This window comes from Mirounga angustirostris, unplaced genomic scaffold (assembly GCF_029215605.1).
Source record: "Mirounga angustirostris isolate CCGP_5_RB_7025 unplaced genomic scaffold, mMirAng1.0.hap1 SCAF_2, whole genome shotgun sequence".
NCBI lineage: Eukaryota > Metazoa > Chordata > Mammalia > Carnivora > Phocidae > Mirounga > Mirounga angustirostris.
Window position 1 is genome coordinate 139,395,653 of NW_026991710.1, and position 7,186 is coordinate 139,402,838.

Genomic DNA, 7,186 nt, shown 5'->3' on the forward strand with positions numbered 1-7,186 from the left:
AAAAAAATCAAGCTGATAAAGAAGCAGCCTAGTTCTTTATTTAAAGAAAAAAGTTATCTTTCTGAATAAAGATTAGAGATTTCAGTGCTAATATCCTTCTTGAAAAAAAAATCATGTTTTCATGCAGATATAAGGAAGAAAGTCAAACTCTTTGCAAGGGGCAAGCCTTACTCCTCATTGGGCCCTCATTGTTTCATAAATAATAATAGGTACACTGTAGGAGGAGAATATCTTATTGAAACAATAAATGGCCCCTAAGGACCTCAAAGGGCTTTGAGGAGACTGCTATTAATTTTCCCAATCACCTTGTAGCAATAAAAATCTCAGTTCACAGAATTAAATTGAGATCTCAAGAGTCAGGTGGCAATTGCACAGTAAAGAGGTCCCCCAGTGGTCTACTTTCTGAAAATATTTTGGTCATTTTCATGAAGGGTTGTTATGAAAAATGAATACCAACAGTTCAAAAACTTTGTCAGTTATTCTGAAAAAAAGTTTTCAAAGAAACTAGGCAAGTCTGACTTTCCCTTCAGGATTACTTTAAGAATTGACTGAAATGGATCAGAGGGAAAAAATCTGAAAAAATAAGGAGAATATGCAAAAAAAAAAAAAGTATGCTAAGAGCTAGCTGTGTTCTCCTAAGACATAAGCACTAGGCATGACTTCACTCAGAGATGTGGATTCAAAGGATCTTTCATATAAAATTGTTTGGGGTACACCAAAAAGTCTATTCCAATTAAAACTATTTTCTCTAACAGTTCCTACTGTGATTCTCATTCATTTAGAGTAATTCATCAGGGGCGCCTGGGTGGCTCAGTTGGTTAAGCGACAGCCTTCAGCTCAGGTCATGATCCTGGAGTCCCGGGATCGAGTCCCGCATCGGGCTCCCTGCTCGGCAAGGAGTCTGCTTCTCCCTCTGGCCCTCCTCCCTCTCATGCTCTCTGTCTCTCATTCTCTCTCTCTCAAATAAATAAAATCTTAAAAAAAAATTTTAGAGTAATTCATCAACTCCTATAATAATGACTCTGAGAAGGGTACCACAATAAGTCATTGTTTTAGTGTGAATATTTTAGTGTATTTTAGTGTAAATTCATTCTAAATTTCATTTAGAAAACTAAACAGACTAGATTTTTTTTATATATATCAAAGGGTGTAGATACAGAGCATATCTGCTGGGATATCACAATGGTGAGTCCTGAGCAAGCAAGAGATCATCAGAGGAATAGACACAGTTGATGTTGAGGGACAGAATGCTCAGACTGTGGTCAGGCAACTTTCTCCAAGCCTCAACTCCCGCCTGGTTAAAGAGGAATAATTCTGTCTTACTTAGCTCTCAGAGTCACAGTGAAAATCAGATTCAATAATACTTTAAAATACTCAAATGTTTCATTCAAATATAAAAAATTAAAGAATGGGTCCTAGAAATATGGCAGAGGGTCATAGGGACAAAAAAACATTCAGACAGCATAAGAGTGATGATATAAATAAATGAATACATAGATAAATAATATAAGAAATGTCAGTTACTAAGTTTTGCTTGAAATTTCTCCTGGAAAACACTGTAGATATTTTTTATTCAAGGACATAAAATAAGGATAAAAATAAGACAAGTTGCTGCATTAAATGAAGATTTTCTAACATTTCTAAAAAAACCCTGGAGACATGAAAGTAAGTCTCTTTCCTTGATCTCTCCTTAAAGAAAAGGCAATTGCCAAAAAAAAAAAAAAAGTGGTAGATTTTCAAGCCCTGATGTGCACAGATGCCCATGAGATCTGAAATGAAAAAAAAAAGCAAGCTGCTGAACTATATTCTTAGATTTCATTATTTATATGTATGTTTGTAAATGCAGATAAAAAGATCTAGAAAACACACTAAACTATTAATGGTGTTACCTCAAGGGAGAAGAGTGAGGCTGGGGAAAGCTGGGAAGGACTTTCTTTACACTTTTGTCATATTTGAAAAATTTCTAATCATACACTTCAGGATCTAAAAAAAATAGCGTGATAGATATTATGATAGACATGTGCAGTTTCTTACCATGGGGGATGAGCTCAGCTGAGCCTTGATAACTAAGCAGGAATCAATCAGATGGAAAATGGGGGAAAGGCACTTATGGCAGAGAACTAGCATGTGCAAAGGCTCGGGGGCTTAGCAAGAGGAGAGGTATCCAATATATATAGTAGTTTAGTAAAAGCAAATCTTAGGTAGATATGGGAGAAGAGTGGAGGGTGATGGTAGAAGGCTGATCGCATGGCCTGGGTAAGATGTTAAGGAATCTGAACTTTTTTCGAGCCACTAGGAAGCCATTGATGAGTTTGGGGCAGAGAAGTAACATGCTCCAGTTTGTGTTTTAGGGAGATGCCACTGGAAACAGTGTGAAGAATGGATGGACTAGAAGGGAAAACAATTAGGGAAGCACTTATTACATCAAGGAAAGAGTTGTTGAAGGCCTGAACTGAAACCATGGACAGGAATCAATAAATTATTGGTTATTGGCAACTTAAGTTTAAAATGGAGATCCTGGGTATTTACCCCAAAGCTACAAATGTAGGGATCCAAAGGGGCACGTGCACCCCCATGTTTATAGCAGCAATGTCCACAATAGCCATACTATGGAAAGAGCCTAGATATCCATCAACAAATGAATGGATAAAGAAGATGTGGTGCATATGTATATATATATATATATATATATATATATATATATATATATATATGGAATATTATGCAGCCATCAAAAAATGAAATCTTGCCTTTTGCAACAATGTGGATGGAACTAGAGGGTATTATGCTAAGTGAAATAAGTCAGTCAGAGAAAGATAATTATCGTATGATCTCACTGATATAAGGAATTTGAGAAACAAGACAGAGGATCTTAGGGGAAGGGAGGGAAAAATGAAACAAGATGAAACCAGAGAGGGAGACAAACTATAAGAGACCTAATCTCAGGAAACAAACTGAGGGTTGCTGGAGGGGAGGGGGTGGGAGAGATGGGGTGGCTGGGTGATGGACATTGGGGAGGGTATGTACTATGGTGAGCACTGTGAATTGTGTAAGACTGATGAATCACGGACCTGTACCCCTGAAACAAATAATACATTATATGTTAATCAATTGAACTTAAATCTTAAAAGTTAAATAAATAAATAAATAAATAAATAAATAAATAAATAAATGAAATTTTGAAAATAAAATAAAATAATTAAAAAATTTAAAAAAATAAAATGGAGATCCAGTCAAGAGATAAGGCTTTAAGAATCAGCATTTCCCCAATATATGTTAAGAAAAAAAAAAAAGAAGAAGAAGAAGAAGGTAGCAGGAGGGGAAGAATGAAGCGGGGGAAATCAGAGGGGTAGACGAACCATGAGAGACAATGGACTCTGAAAAACAAACTGAGGGTTCTAGAGGGGAGGGGGTGGGAGGATGGGTTAGCCTGGTGGTGGGTATTGAGGAGGGCACATTCTGCATGGAGCACTGGGTGTTATGCACAAACAATGAATCATGGAACACGTCATCTAAAACTAATGATGTAATGTATGGGGATTAACGTAAGAATAAAAAAAATTAAAAAAAATAATAAAATATATAAAAGAAAAAAAAAAAGAATCAGCATTTCCCAATTCTATTATTCATGTTCCCCACCACAATCTAAGAAAAACCCATATTATTTTTTACTTGATAAATTTTTGTTGACTCACATTAAGCCCCTATTGAGCAGGAAAATCACAGGTTTGATGCACTGTGATTTTCTAATACACCTTAATATAAGCACATAAACTCTAAAATTCTGTAAGTCTATATTATTTAGCCAAAATCTCCCTTGGAAAATTGATCCCCAAAGATGTTTTAAGTAATTTGTCCAAGGCTTAGCTTAGACCAAGCAGAGTCTCCAGATCTAGCAACTCAGAAATGCAAATTCCCAGGCCTTAGTAAATCAGAAATTCTGAAGGTGCAAGGGAACAATCTATATTTTAAGAAACATTCCATGTGAATTTGATGCCCCAACCCAAAGTTTGAAAACCACTATTTTGAGCCACCCACAGATTTCTTCAGCGCAGAACCTGAGGCAATCAGGAGAAAACAGGTGAGATCATTTCCAAGTCAATACTCTTACATCTAATAACATCTGTTACTCTTTTTTATTATCCACATCCATACTGTGCCTTTTAGAACTCATGCTCAGTTCATTGAAAACCATTAAATAAATCAATTGAGGATGAAGATGCATTAGTGGTTTTCTAGATCTCTAGTGTACCATTTCTCAAATTCCAGTCATTCTCATACCACAGTTACTACCTTCATAGTTCTGCTCGCACTGTGTATCACATATTATGTACATATATTATTTACTTAAAGTTTTTCTTTAAATAAATTCCCTTTTTTTACTTTAATAAATTAAGGGACAAATGTATACTATTACCATCACTGGAAAATCAGTATCACTTGCCGTGAGTAAAAGCTAACCACAAAGATAAATACAGTGTTAGATTCTATCCCTGTTTGTCAAAAGTTCTGCTCTTAAAAACTGCATTCCTCTAGGAGTGCCTAGTGGCTCAGTCAGTTCAGCATTCAACTCTTAGACTCAGGTCATAATCTCATGAGTCATGAGATCATCCCGTATGGGGCTCTGAGCTCACTGGGGAGTTTGCTTAAAGATTCTCTCCCTCAGCATGTTCTGCATGGGGCACTGGGTGTTATGCACAAGCAATGAATCATGGAACACTACATCAAAAACTAATGATGTAATGTATGGTGATTAACATAAAAATAAAAAAGTAAAAAAAAAAAAAAAAGATTCTCTCCCTCAGCACCTCCCCCCCTCGAACACTCACACTCTCTCTCTCTCAAATAAATAAATCTTAAAAAAAAAAATAAAATAAAGAACTGTATTCCTCTATTACCAAGTGTGGTTAGCCCATATTAGAACAGTATTCAACTTTTGTACCTAACTTGATTAAAGCATTAAATGGACATAAAGTTCTCATCATGATTCAGGATTAGTTAACTGTATGAGCATGAGCCCCCAAAATCATTCCATTCCAGCAGTGGTTCATATGCCATACTGCAGGAAATTCTGGCTTAAACCTTATTTACAGGATAGATAGACCCTGAGAATGCACAGATCTAGAACAGGAAAGTTCTAAAAATAAAATGTTCATATTTACGAAGCGAACAGAAAAAGAGCAAATAATGGTGACTAGAACACCATGTCTGGCCTCAACTGAGAAGGAAGACCTAAAAGGGCTGTAGAAAACTGGACACAAGAATTGCCAGTCAACCCAAGGGAAAAGCAATTTAGGAAAAGAAAGTACCAGCAAGAATGAATGACATAGCACAAAGATCTGCCTTCCAACCAACCCTAAACCCAAAGCAATGACATAAACAATTTTATTTTATGAAAGTCCATACATTTTATAAAAGTACCACCAATGGAACAGGAATTTTAAGAAATTCCTGAAAGAGGGGTGCCTGGGTGGCTCAGTCGTTAAGCATCTGCCTTAGGCTCAGGTCCTGATCCCAGGGTCCTGGGATCGAGTCCCACATCAGGCTCCCTGCTCAGCGGGAAGCCTGCTTCTCCCTCTCCCATTCCCCCTGCTTGTGTTCCCTCTTTCGCTGTGTCTCTCTCTGTCAAATAAATAAATGAAATCTTAAAAAAAAAAAAAAAAAGAAATTCCTGAAAGAGATAATTCCCCTTCCTTTCTCCCTCCTCTAGCTATCGAAGCTGCCCAAAGGGAAGAAGGTGAAGGGGAAGAAGGTGGCCCTGGACCCTGTGGTCATGAAGAAGCAAGAGGCCAAAATGGTGGTCAGTCCCCAGTTTGAGGAAAGGCCGCAAAACTGTGGCATTGGATAGGACATACAGCCCAAAAGGGACTTCTCTCACTTTGTCAAATGTCTTCTCTGCATCTGGTTGCAGCAGCAAAGGACTCTTCCCTATGAAAGTCTGAAAGTTCCTCCTGCAATTAACCAGTTTGCCCAGGCCTTGGACTGCCAAACAGTTACTCAAGGGCTTAAGCTAGTCTACAAACACAGACCAGAGACAAAGCAAGAGAAGAAGTGGAATTTTTGGCCTGAACTGGGAAGAAAGTTGTCAGCAAATGGGATGTCCCCACTAAAAGGGCGCTTGTTCTTCAAGCTGGGGTTAATACTGTCACTAACTTCATGGAAAACAAGAAGGCTCAGCTAGTAGTGATTTCACACGATGTGGATCCCATTGAGCTGGTTGTCTTCCTGTCTGCCCTGTGTTGTAAGATGGGGGTTCCCTACTGCATTATCTAGGGGAAGGCCAGGCTGGGGTCCACAGGAAGACCTGCACCTCTGTCCCCCTTGCACAGGTGAACTTGGAAGACAAAGGAGCTCTGGCTAAGCAGGTGGAAACTATCAGGATCAATGACAGTGACAGATATGATGAGCTCCACTGTCCCTGGTGAAGCAGCATCCTGGGTCCAGAGTCGGTGTCTTGCCTTGCCAAGCTGGAAAAGGCAAGGGCTAAAGAACTGGCCACCAAACTGGGCTAAGTGTACAGCTGTTGGGTTTTCCATACATAAAAGTAACAAAAGTTCTTTTTCAGCCAGTGTCAACGGGAGGAAAGGAGGGAGGGAGGGAGGGAGGGAGAGAGAGAAAAAGAGAGGAAAAAAAGAAAAAAGCCAGATGACATCAAATGCATGATGAAACAAAACCATACCCCATGTGCACACTGAGAGAGGTCCAACAAGTTTAACAAAGATTAACAAGTTTATCAAGGTTTAACAGGGATTATTTCAAAGTAGGAAGCATTATAGATAGCCCCCTTTGTTCATCTACATTATAACAAAAATCAGCTACATTATTTACATTGTAATAAAAGTTCCATAGTAAGTAAACAGTATTTGTGATACTGAACAATATTTTTAATTAAATGAGTGTATTCATTTTCTGTTGCTGAGTATCAAATTATACTAAAACATAGCCTGTTAAAACAACGCACATTTATTACATCACAGTTGCTGTAGGTCAGGAATCTGGAGATGGCCAGCTGAGTCCTCTGCTTCATGGTCTCTCACAAAGCTGCAGTTAAGGTGTTGGCTCCAGGTCTGCCATCTCATCTGTGGGCTCGACCGGGGAATGATCTGCTTCCATGGTCGCTCAGTCATTGTTGGCCGCATTCAGTTCTTCGTTGGCTGTTGGGCTGAGGACCTCAATTCCTCACTTG

The 7,186-nt window shown here is 38.4% G+C and overlaps 1 pseudogene; it reads left to right on the forward strand.

The window, feature by feature from the left end:
- The first annotated feature begins 2,247 nt into the window (after nt 1-2,247).
- LOC123848819 (large ribosomal subunit protein eL8-like) lies at nt 2,248-6,512 on the forward strand (annotated as a pseudogene).
- Nucleotides 6,513-7,186: the final 674 nt, after the last annotated feature.